Source organism: Ptychodera flava, chromosome 3, assembly GCF_041260155.1.
Source record: "Ptychodera flava strain L36383 chromosome 3, AS_Pfla_20210202, whole genome shotgun sequence".
Taxonomy (NCBI): domain Eukaryota; kingdom Metazoa; phylum Hemichordata; class Enteropneusta; family Ptychoderidae; genus Ptychodera; species Ptychodera flava.
The window spans coordinates 41,454,248-41,467,749 of NC_091930.1; the positions used below are offsets into that span (position 1 = coordinate 41,454,248).

Below are 13,502 nucleotides of genomic sequence, written 5' to 3' on the forward strand. Positions count from 1 at the left end.
CATAATCTTTCAACCTGGCGTTATATCAGTGATTAGTGTTATTGTTACTTGCTATAATGAAATTATTTTCTTTTGATCTTAGCTAGACTATGATTGGAACGTACATCATCGTTCTTTAAAAAATAGATTTTGAAAGTACTTATTTGTAAATCATGAAATATTTACAGCATAATTCCATTTTGTTTTGAACACAAATGATGTGAGGTAGACGTAACGTTTATTCATTATGAGACAAAAAGGGTAATTTCTTTATGTCACCATGACATCGCTTGACCATTTTAAGATAGATTCAAGTAATGTATTTCCCCTGTTCTATTTTAATGCTGTGACGTACCAACTTTCAGTGTATACAAAATATTGTTGGGAAATTCATTCGAAAAACTGGTAAAGATTAACACTAGATCGCTTTATATATCCAATCAGAATCATTGACTTCTTTTGCATTCATGAGAAAGGTTAAACTTTGTGCTGTCTTCTTTTAGTGTTTTACCGGCCTTACATGCCAGCTTCTCTACAGGTCAACGTGCATATTCCGATATGAATACGCCTCCGGCCAGTTCGTTGCTACGGTGTCGGTATAATCAACAAACGACATCGATTCAAATAAAACGACCTGCCACCTCAGGCCAGTTGTCTGTTTACTTACTAAATGAGGAACTGCCCTCAAACGGGTCCAAAGGTTGTCTCGGCCTCGTTACGACAAAGGTGACGGCATTTATTTATCTCAGTGACCTGACCTGACGTGGCAGGTTTCGCTCTGCCAAAACGATTACACGTCCGGTTTGATGATTTGTAGCGCCGACTGACAAGTGTGCCATAGGAAAAACCGTCGCGGCGCTGGTCAACCTCAACACAAGATATGCTCTCAAGAACTATTCGATGTTGCTTGATCTAAACTATTGAAACTGTGCCAGATATAACCGGTATCTCTTCACATGGTTTAAAAGCAATATAATGTTTCGTCGTCTTTATCAAATGACTTTGTACAACTTTTTACCAGAATTTACTACTTTGTGCAATTTTAAGAGAATGTGGCACCAAGGCAAACCTTAAAGACATAAAATCATTGTTTATATTTCAGTATAGACAATAATGTTTTTGGACATTGAATACCTGTTAAACTTTTATAATTTCCATGTTGTTCTTTGACATTTAGATACCTCGTTTGTATTTTAATAAGGACATTGGCGCATATAGTTTCTCGAAGCTACTTTATTCTTTGAAGTCTGAGTACAACAACTTAAATAAAAGAATGAATGTCATCTCTCAAGTGATTCATTTAATTTGTTAGTAATGTATTTTCAAGTCAAAATGACTGTTCATGAGATCTTCCCATTTCTCTGGAGATAGATTTACGTTTAAACCGATCGTAAAAATGTTCTTCTTTCGAAGTTCAGTGCCCGTTCTTGCTCCGATAAAAGTTACTTCAATGTCAAATTATCAGACTCTTCCATTCACAGTGTGGTGCAAATGCACGGCAGAAAACAACGCCCCCTTGAGTCTGGTCTAAGCTGTTCACATAATTATACTGTAATATAGACTTCGTGGAGCTTTGTCTGTAAGAGAGTTTGACTTTTTAAGTTAAGTTTCTGATATTACTTTGTTGTTAAGAAATGTGAACTGCATCTTTTGTGAAAATTTTGCGTAAACACGATTGGAACTAATTCGGGATAATTGGATTTTCATATTTTTAAAATGTCTCAAAAGTGTTAAGTGCTCTTTATCTGATTGTTGCAATATTACAAATTACTCGTAAAATCAATTGTGTAACTTGAAAGGAAAAGCAAATGAACTTACATTTGCAGATCAAACAGACATTACTTCACCATCCAATTATCCTAAATTAGTTCCAATCGTTTCTTAAAAAGTCAATATAATTAATGTTCCCACAGGGACATAACTTGAGTAACTTGAGTAACTAATGTTTTTTGACCGGCAGGAGAAGGTTAAAACTGAACTTCTTCTTGATGAAGTTTTCCAGGAGAAAGTCAGACCACTAAGGGCGTAACTCAATATTTACGCCTGCTTTGTATGAGCAAAATCTAAAAACATCAAAACATCAAAACATCTTATAATGAGGATGCTATTCATGAATATTTCATCAAAAACGAAAACTCGACCTTTGCATAAAGGACGCAATATGTGGGTTACGCCCGATGAAGGATGTAAAAACTCATGTTTAGGTACGTCTTTGTCTGCTCAAAATGCTAGTGAAAGACGGAGGTTATTCCAAATTTTTGATGTCGATAAAAGTGATTACACAATTATAACATTCATTTATGACAGTTTATATGTATCCATGACATTACCCTTTACCCATGAAACCATAAAGTACAAACCGTAAAACGGGTTAAATTTTAGAGTTAGAGGTTTATTGAAACAGTGAGTTTTGTCCCTCTTGCACTGGGACGTCGATATAAATGTACCAATACCCGAATCACTACTTCCAAACGAAGACCGTGTTTGCAATGAATTGTGGGAAATAAAGCTGAGGTCACGGGGTCATTCGTGCCAAAACGCTCGAATGACAATGGATCGAGAGGCAGACCATTGCATACTTCAACTATTACTTCTGTCGCTTGTAAACTGGCATTCAGATGTCAAACCGTGAACCCATATTGGGCAAAATATTAAAAGTAATGTCAGTGTCACATAGTCTAAGTTGGCCAAAATGAAATACGTTTTTGACGCCGTGATTTCCCGGCCTATCCGCTTCTCAGTTATTACCATCCCATACCCGTTGGAGGCTTTCCCGCAATGAAGCTTGATTTCGCCACCCAATCATGGTTCGACCTTTGACAGTGACCTTATGACGTAGTCTCAGAAACGATGATGCAATGTTTCTACAACAAATACTTGAAACGTTGTACAAGGTACCCACTTTCGGCGTCCGACCAGCAGCTCGCGTTCCTCATTAGGCACTATATATGCTCACGTCTTGACCCTTATCTGCCTCGTTCGTGCAAGAGTACTAGCAGATGGCCCCACACATAAAATGACACCGCTAAAGGGGCCTAAAATCATCAAACCTTCTTTTGTGGCATTTGTTGATTTTGAAATAGCCTTTGATTCTGTTTCGAGAGAGGGTTTATTTTTAAAAATGCAGACATTAATTAAGTTGTTAAGTCTATGTATGATAATACTCAGTATAACGTGAAAACGTCAATCAGAATCACAGATTGGTTTCTTTCTTCATGGGGATTGGGGGGGGGGGGGTAAAACAAGGTTGTAATGTTTCATCTACATTGTCTAACATATTTCTAAACCATCTTCCCGATATATTTGGTGACATTTCTTTTTTTCCCGTTGATATGGGAGATCTAATGTTAAATTGCATTTTATATGCTGACGCTTTAGGTTTAACACCAAAACTTATCTGCAGATTTGTTTTGAATAAGTTAAATTCTTTAAGTAAAACCAAAAACAATGGTTTTCAGTAAAGGTAACCGTTTGATAAAGAAATAGTCATTTTAATATGAGAAAAATGTAATTGAAACTGTAAATCAGTATACATATTTAGGTATAGCTTTACACCCATTGGAAAATTTAAACAGAATCAGTTTACTCTCCAGAAAAATACATTGAATTCGCTTTATTCAGTATCAAAAAGTCAATTTTTAAGTGAAACGGTGTTGAGTCCAAAACTTCGTCTAAAAGTATTTGATACTTAAATAATAATAAATAAATAAATAAATAATAAAATAAATAAATTATAAATAAATAAACAAATAAAAAAATAAATTAATAAAAAAATTAATTGATGAATTGATTAATGAAATAAAATCCAAACTAACGATTGCGTACTACGAACAATATCTGCATTGCGAGTTAAACACATGTGATCAGTTTCTGTTTACCTATTATTTATATCGGGCACGGTTATTCAACATGATGACATTTCTGTATCTGACACAGGGCAACGTCTCGTAATTGTGAAGCAATCTAACATAAGCGGAGCAACCCTTAAATACAAAACTTCTAACATAGGCTGAAGGGAGAATTCGCCAGGGGAACATACATTCGGATTCTCAAATTTTTACAATTTTTTTCAGATCCACCACTTGTTAGAGCTCTTTTCAAAGCTCTGGAGAAAGAAATATATCCATCGTCTCAGTTTTTCGTGAATCGTATATTTTTTGTTATTCGTGATAGAGCCAAGACAATTTTGAATATGAAATGTCGGTAAATGTTAGGTTCTTTGTTACCCTAATACAAAACTTTGCACGGTGACCCCTGAATTTTATTCTTGATTTGGTAAGTTGTGTGGTTGAAAGCATCATTGGGGACAGCTTGAGTAAAAAATTTAGTCTTAAACTTTCTAGGCGACTAGTACCTTAATACCTACATGGTCTGAAGACAATGTCTCTTTTGACACCCACGGTTGATGCATTATTTAACAACTTTGTGTGATCTTTGTGTAACAGATCGTCTTAAGGTAGTACGCTACCATTCTATATAGGAGAGCGCCCTCTTTGTCCAGAAGATGTACATGTTCCTTTAGACTACCTAACCTGGTGAGCGTGAATAACAGGACAAAATGGCAAAAAATCATGCTAGTGACCTTATAATATTTCTTTCAAAAGTTTTTATGAATCAAAACAACCGAAATTATATTTTTGCCCTGAAAAATCGACAGTTATTTTTATTTTGAAAGATCAGTAGAGAATAATTAACAATTGTAGCTCTGACATAATATCAGTAAGTTAGAGGGTCAAATCTCAGGTCTAGCAAAATTCACCTTTTTTTGTCCCTTTTTGCTGTTTAGCAAGACAATTTGCGTGGTGACCCCAACTTTTTTTGCTTCTACATCAAAGACACTGTCTGTTTGATAGATATTGCAGTACTTTTTAACATTTTGAAAATTATTTTGTGCATTTATATGAAGTTTATATTTTTAAAAAAGACTAATTTTACAGTTAAATGATAAATTTAGGGTCTAATATTTAATTTTTAAGACAAGACATCCCAAATTTTAGTTGATTGTCCTAATTCAACTGTCCTGGCAATGCAAAAATGTGGTATGCACACATCGTTTGCGATAAAATACAGATTCTGCTGGTAAGTGCAAATTTCGCAAAATCGGAGATTTAGTGGTTTTCTGTCAATTTTGGCATGTGTTTTTTCAAACAATTTGCATGGGTACCCCATATCTTTTCATATCTTTGCAGTGTACACATAAAGATTATTTCAGAAAAGTCACCTTCAAGGATGTCCCAACATTTTTTGGAATGGTAGCGTACCTCCTTAATGTTATTAGTTTTTGTATGTATTTCCAACCAATTAATGGCCAAAAAAAAACACTTATTTGAATACATGGGAAACATTAATGTGATTTAAGCTGCTATGATTGCCTAAAGAGGAAGTTAATCTCACCTATTTAGCAACGAGCGCGCTTGTCTATCGTGAGTAAAGTGTGTCTGATCTTTAATGAATTGTACATAATTACAGGGGTCAAGCGTAGCTTAAGAACTGGTATGATTACCTTCATAGTGCCATCAATGGTTTCAAGGCAAGTGCGAGTGTAGTGCGAGGTCTTCGTGACTTCAAATCTTTCAACATCCACGTATATTACTTATGGCAAGAATTGATATTTTCCAAAATTATCAGTCTACTGCAGCGCACACGATCAAAGCAGATCTCTCGCAGTGTTTTTGAACACACCTGTCAAAACACTTATTTTATTAGCATGGATCATTGCCTGTATTTTAGCTGAAGAGTGCATATACGGATGAATACATTTAACAATCCATTGCTTGCATTCAACAAGCCTGTATTCGTGTGAATTAATGTGAATATACGTGACACAGTATAATTCTATACTACAAGCAACACATTAGTACTTACCGAAGTAAATTTGAACCTATTAAGGGAAACTATTTGTTGCGGTAATAGTAAGTTAAAACAGACAACATGGCCCTCAATATATCAATAGCTCTCTGCTTCTTTAGTTATTGATTAATTCCATACAACATATGTGCAACGTTTAAACGCAGTTTAAATTTTCCTGATATTGTCATACAAGAAAATAATCGATAAAATTATACCAAATGACAAGCTATAGGTTTAAAATGTTTGCTATATTGATTGTTCTCATTTCAGGTGAAGTTTCAAAACACTTATATATGTCCTCAACAAATTATACAATCATGTTGATAAGGGATACATTTGAAGAATGATATTTTCTTCGTAAGTTATTTCGAATCTGGAAATAAGTTGAGTTGACTTATTTACTATGATTTACAAAGGCGTGTAAAATTCCAGTAATGAATTTGAATCACCCTGTGATTTTAGATGATTTTCTTTTGCAGCAATATGCGAGAGTCCATATTGAAGCACACAGGAAAAATATGATTGTAACCCAGTCAACAAAAACAACTGGAACCAAACAAGGCAAAAACTAAGTAAAGGCAAACTTGATGCGTAAGATAGTTGCGAATGTAATGTAATGAGCGTATATATCCGAAAAGTATGATGAGAGCACTGCTGCCTGTGTTGATGGTCCAACGTCATTGTGCATTGCTTTTTTCTGTCGTTTCCTAATTAGAATTTGCTATGTATTTTGCTGTTGTTTTTAATATTTTCGTGTGATATTATCCAATGCATGAATGTTTTGCACGAAATCTATAACTGCGAAATAATTATTCGTGATTTAATTTGCTTATAATCATAAAGTATCGATTATCTCTACCTACAACACAACACAAAGTTCCGAGGATTTTTATATGAGCAATTTCAAATAATCAAATAGTTGCTAGTGGCTTTCGTTTATAATAAGTGTCTACATCATTAAATTAATTATTTAAACGTAATAAGGTATTCAGGATAGGCCATAGCATCATAGAAAATGACAAATATGGTCGGGTTTGCGGTGTTATCGACGACGCTGTCGTAATAATCAGTAGGATTGTTAGGATTCTTAGATGGAGGAACAAGGAACTCGCGTTTCCCCTGGGTGTACTCGCCTGTCAGCACTTTACAGACGTAGATGTGCTTGTGACCATTGGTGTCTCGTGGTGAGAACCTGTCCTCAGATGAGTATTTAGCGTTGAGGGCGAAGTAACATCCTCGTCCGTACGCAGCGGCTGGAAGCAAAGAACAGTGAAAATGAATGAATGACAAAGGTACACATAAATGCACAGTCTCCCAAAATATGCCTTTTGAGAGTCATTGATGCTGGCTATCACAATTCTCGTAACTCTCCGGTCGAATATGATTTATCATCGTGCACTGTAAATACAAGACATGGCAGAGATTTTTCCCTTGAATATGCTCAGAATTGAGTAGGAGAGTTTTGTCCCTTGAATATGCTGAGAATTGAATAATTTTGAGTAATATATTGCATTGTCTTCCCAGGCCCGATAGGGGTAGACAGTTTAGCATCTTTACTCAGCAGTACAGAGAAATTACATGTAGCCAGCAACCATCCGTCGATTTCCTTTACGCTTGACGAATTGAAACCGGAGAATTACACTGGCTCATTCAGTGTTTTCCTTTTTATAGCATTTCATCTGAATGTTTAATTTTAACATGTGACGGCAGAGAATGCATTATTATTTTGAAATTATTCCACACCCACCAGCGTGTGAACTGTGACTTCGGAGCATTTGACAAAGTACATTTACATAAAAAAGTGCTTGAAAAATACTTTTCATGCTTAGAATGTTGTAGGAAAGAAGATTGGCGATGACATTGTTTGCCGTAGCTACATACATTGAATAGATTTTTTAAACCTACCATGTTTCCCTGCGAAGTTTCTATTGAAACCCCCGGCGTTTATTTAGCGCAGCTTTCGAATGATGTACCATGGTATAGATTTCGCTCTATTTGAATCCAAGGTTTACTTCTTGTTGTATGGTTTGCTTCATGAGCATCACTTGTCGGTAAAGTTGCCTATTCTGAATCCGTTTTATCTAATAAGAGTAAACAAGTTTCAAAAGGGCTTTTGAAATGAGGCTCCCATCATTTGATTCCATTGAACCTAGTTACCAAGCGACAAATTGCAGCATTAAAAGAGTAGTGGGTTACTAACTTACAACATACCACACTATTCTTTCATTGTAGATTTCTAAGTCTTTGCTTCAAAGATATCCCAATAACATTACAACATAATAAGGATACCGAATTAGTATTACAATTCATCCACCCACCCAGCTTTCAATTAATCCATCCGTCTATCCGTTCATCAATCCAGCCGTCCGTCCGTCCGTCCATCCATTCATGCATCCACCCATCTATCCATCCATGCATCCATGCATCCATCCATGCATCCATCTGTACACACACAAAGCACGCATGCACGTACGTACGCAAGCACACTTACACACATACACACATACATACATACATACATACGTTCATGTTTTTCATTACCTCTACAATTTCTTTCACTGATTGTACCATCCATTTCTTGAATTCATCTGCAATGCTGATGTATTCTTCACTCGACCTGATAAGGGGCACTTGCTTAACTTCCTCAGAATCATGCATGGGAGCCCAATGCTTAGGAAGGGAAATACCACCTGTGATGACAAAAGCTTTCTTTGTTAACTATATTTATTTACCCTGATATTGTTCGCTTCTTAACTCTTAGCCACTGATAAAACACTAAACCTGATTTCCAAATATTATGAGTATATGACTTTGTAAGTTGCTACATCTGCAGTTTAAGACCAATCGTTGGTTATGCTTTTGAACAAGATTGATGTCCCTTAGCTTACCTTCTTTTAAATCTCTTCTGACAGAAACTTTTGACCCGTTCGTCAAGTCAATCTCTGTCATGGAGCTGAAAGAGACTTTGTATGAACCGTCATCCAATTCAAAGGAGGCATCCGCATTGCCGGCCTTGTACTCTTGCTCGATGTGACCAGCAACTTCATCCTCGTACGGTTCAAAGCCATCCTCGTTCCAGTACAGCCAAGCTACGTTCTTTGCAAGCGCCGTCGCTTCAACCACTCGCTTGTGCTCTTCTTGAACTCGCTTGAGAAACTGGTTAACTTTGTCATTGATCGTCATGACAGCTTCTGGGATTCCTGTCAATTTCAGTCGACAAACGCGACCTGTATTGACTATCTCTGCACATGCCTGCATACGGGAAACAATAAGTGGAGAAACAACATCAATAGCTGACTCTTGTCATTAAAATAAATGTACACGCCAGGGAAAATAGAGAAAACTTGATGAACAAAAAGCAAATGTGTGCGACTGTAAAGTTCTCAGCAAATATTATCCGAAACGAATAAATCAAATTTATGTGGTTGTTACGTCATTGACGAATAGACATCAGGTACTTTAAAATTTATTTTAACTATATTGTTTTATGTTGTTCACAAAAGTTTTATCCAATAAAAGCGGTAAATAAAATACCAAACTCCCTTCTTTATTTTTCCTGTTTCCTTTACACCATTAAAGGGGAAGTTCACCAAGTATGATTTATACAGAATGTGCTAGCTTTGTGGTCACTTACCCTGGAAAAGCTATTTTCGCCATTTATAACTCTCAAGATTTTTTTACAAAAACCGATAGAAATAGTACAGGAAGTTGTCCATGTAATTTGAATCATGGGAAAAGCGCCAAGCTTGGAGCTTGCATAATGTGATATGGAGGGGACCATTTTCCCATGGGTATGGCATTGTCCACTCACCCATGCTTAAACCAGTGTGTGTGTATTTACATAACTTTTGTTTATACTGAGTATCCTTGCATAAGAGATGATTCACTTATAATAAACTATCCACTCTCAGATTTTGGTTTGCTGTCTACTACTGTGTTACTGTGAGTGGACAATGTGGGGGCCATACCCGTCCGTAGATGGTCCCTTCCATATCACATTATGCAAGCTCCAAGCTTGGAGCTTTTTTCCCATGATTCAAATTACATGGACAACTTCCTGTACTAATTTTATCTTTTTTGTAAATCACCACAGAGCTACCACATATGTAAGAATGATCCTTGGTGAACTTCCCCTTTAAACTCCGTAAAATATAAAATGAATTACAGATATGAACTGAATGTGCTCACGTGTTTTACAACAGGTTCATCAATAGTAGTGCGCTTCACAGAATGTTGGATATCCAGAAAAAGACTAGAAAATTTTAGCATTTACTCAACACAACAGGTGGACCTGCTAATGTGACATCTGATTGGAAGGAATGACGTGTAAAGATTTTGAGTTTGACAAATTACAAACTTAGTTATCAAGCATTGAAACTGACTGCTGCTGACTCGACATGTATTGACATTTATCCGACACTACTGGACGCATTAAATAATACAGTAAGACATGAATTACTGCATACTTTTTGACTGTTATAAAGTTGTGTAAAATAATTGTACCTTTGACCTGTCTCATATATAAGCGACAAAACAACGAGCAAGGAGATGTTACGCAACATTTGCAGACCTCAGGATAATCACTAACCAAAACACAAGAACAAAGACAGACATTGTACACTCTGACAACAGTTCAATTGAGCATTAACGCGGAGTGGCAGACAGACTACTGATAGTTAAGACTAGACGTGTGTACGATCTACTGCCAGAGTAACTATCTCTGACGAGGATTAATTGTATTACGTTTTTCAATATTCCTGTCAATAAACCATATTCATACCAATATAATCGATAACCGTTTAAGGCGTGTAATAAGAACAATCAGATATCTGTTATATCATTATATGTAGCAGGTTTCATTAACTTTAGCACAGTACTCTCAGAATTAAATCACTAATTACAAAACTTTATTTAATATGTAAATGAGCTAATTATTAACTTGACACGCCCAATGCTTCTCAGTACAATTAAATATTTATCAGATCAATATCTGTAGCAAGTTTCATCAAATGTAATGCTGTAATTTTGGAGTAATATCACTAATTAAAAAGTTCATTAAATATGCAAATGAACCCTTAATTAACTCCATACAACTAAATGCTTTACACCACAATTAGATATCTGTCAGATCAGTATCTGCAGCAGATTTCATCACATTTGGTGCAGTTATACCGGAGTTTTATGACTAATTACAAAACTTCATAAATATGCAAATGAGCTATTTACTAACTCGACACTACCCAATACTTCTAAGTATAGTAAGATATATATCAAATCAATATTTGTTGCACGTATCATCAAGTTTAGTGCAGGAATTTCAGAGTTATGTCACTAATAACAAAAGTTCATTAAATATGCAAATGAGCAGATAATTGATATGACACTCACAGTATCATTATAATGTTCTGAGACTGACATCTGTAGACGTTTCATGAAATTTGGTGTTGTATTTCTTGATATATGTCTACACTGTCATTACCGTCTCCATAGGGTAACCATTGTATGGAAAAAATGATATTGCATAACTTCATTAATATGCAAACCACACTAATCAAAATGTAATCAATTCTTGCAAATAGCATATGCTACCTGTGCACCAAATCTGACTTGAATCTGTTCAGGCGTTTTTGAGTTATCGTGTAAACAGACAGACAGAGAGACAACTCACACACAAACACACACGGACAGACAGACAGACATCGCTATGACATTAGCCCACGTGTGAAAACGCTAGCTAAAATGAGTCTCCGAATGAGTCACAAATTCTCGTCACATGATCAAGTCTTACCTGTAGTGATGATGCCAGTTCATATATTTGCCTTATGTCCTCGTTCGATAGACCACCAATATCAGGGTCATCAACAACCTTTGGATAATGGAAAAAAAAACCTTGCTTAATCTCTGAGTCTATAGAGACTGTGCTTGTATATTTTACCTACATAATTTAAAAGAAAACATAGTGGTGAACTTGATGACTGTCAGACCCGACTCAAAGGCTATAATTAGGAGAGCCATGTTAACTTACCTTTTCGATGACTTGCTTCTCGATGTAATTACGTAGTTTGTCGAATGCAGAAATTATGTCATTTTGAGTGCCAGCATAAATGTCAAACCAGACCGCGGGAAAGACTCCACTCCTCCTCCAGAAGCATCTGTATCTTTTCGGTGAAGTTGAGGATCCATGTGTCTCCCTTTGCGGTTTGTAACTTTCCCTAAAATAAGAAAAAGCGACAGAAATTAATCATTCTATTTGGAAAGCTTCACTAAATAGGTTCCGTAAGAGATTAAAATAATGCATACGGTGCATAGTGATTGACGATGGCTGTTACGGTAAATTGGCCATTATATACCTTTCAAAATTTTTAACTGACGAGTGGATGGTCAAATGTGACTATTAACTATTTTGTGTGTTAGTATAACTGAACTGTCAAGATGATTTGTATTCTTAATTTTGCTTTTGTGTATGTCTGTAAGTTTGAAGTTTTTAGGCAGTTAAATAAAATAATCAAGAGTGGTATGCCCCTGCAGCTGACTGGTATTTTACTGTGATGGTTATTTCGTTTCGGTAAGATACTGATAAAGAATTGGTGGATGAGTGAAAGTTGATGATAGACAACATAGTCAATACAGTCAATTAAAGACGGAAATTTTTCACTGTGAATAAGCTTCTCAGATTAACCACATTCGAGACTCACTCAACTTCCTCTTTATTTTTTTCTTCTTTGAGGGATCACAATAATCCTCCATTGCCTTCTTGAATACACCCATCATCTCTGGCTGGTAGATAACGATCCTAACACTGTTGACTGTTTCCAGTTTATGGGACGCTTTGATACCTCCAAATATTTTTTTGGCAATTTCCTTGGGATCTTTGTTAAGGTAACCTATGTGGTAGTTCAAAATGTTTCAAACAACCTGACATATTGTACTATTACCCATTCGTCCAACTCATAATATCTATGAAAGCACAAATCACTTTTAGGGAAGACATCATCATAACCAAAACCCTAACTCGACCATGTCATATCTTTCAAAAACAAGAGAGAGAGAGAAAATGGTTCTTCTTTCTGCAGCTGCATTTACTTCGATCTTTAATATACATACTAACTAAGAGCGGCATCAGAACCACGTCATGTATATAGAAAGTGTTAGGACTCTATTGTCTAGTCGACAACATCAGGACTCAGACTCATGCCTGCGGCCTGGAGACTCCCGGTCGCGGTGCAGTCTTATGTGTGACGCTAATTCTCTGTCCTTATAGAGTTATTTTCTCCTACTAATGCAGAATCGATCGAATACATCAGATAGAATGTAAAGAATACTAGCCCGCCTGACGAATGTTACAACACTACTGTTCTAATCTGAGAAAACATCAAAGAGATACTAAACAGTTACATTGCTGATGGATACACTCTCTCCGCCTGTAAATTGTCAACAAAATTGGCAACTATTGTTTAGCTTTGCGTGAGGTGTTCTCATGTATACGTATTTCTACTTGTATCTATTTATCGCAAATGATAAATTTGTTTTTGATGTACAGTAGCAAGAAGGTATATGCGAGTGTTTTATATTTATAGTCTTATAACATGGACTAAGGTCAGAAAATTCAATAAGGATTAAGTCTAAGCTGTTTCAGGCTACTGATTTTATCACTAGGTTAGTAAATACCGCCC

General features: G+C 36.0%; 1 long non-coding RNA gene across 1 annotated transcript in view; it reads left to right on the forward strand.

Annotated features, from left to right (window-relative positions):
• Nucleotides 1–13,502, forward strand: part of LOC139130049 (uncharacterized) — a 128,150-nt gene that overhangs the window by 38,302 nt on the left and 76,346 nt on the right. The gene's annotated exons all lie outside the window — the stretch shown is intronic.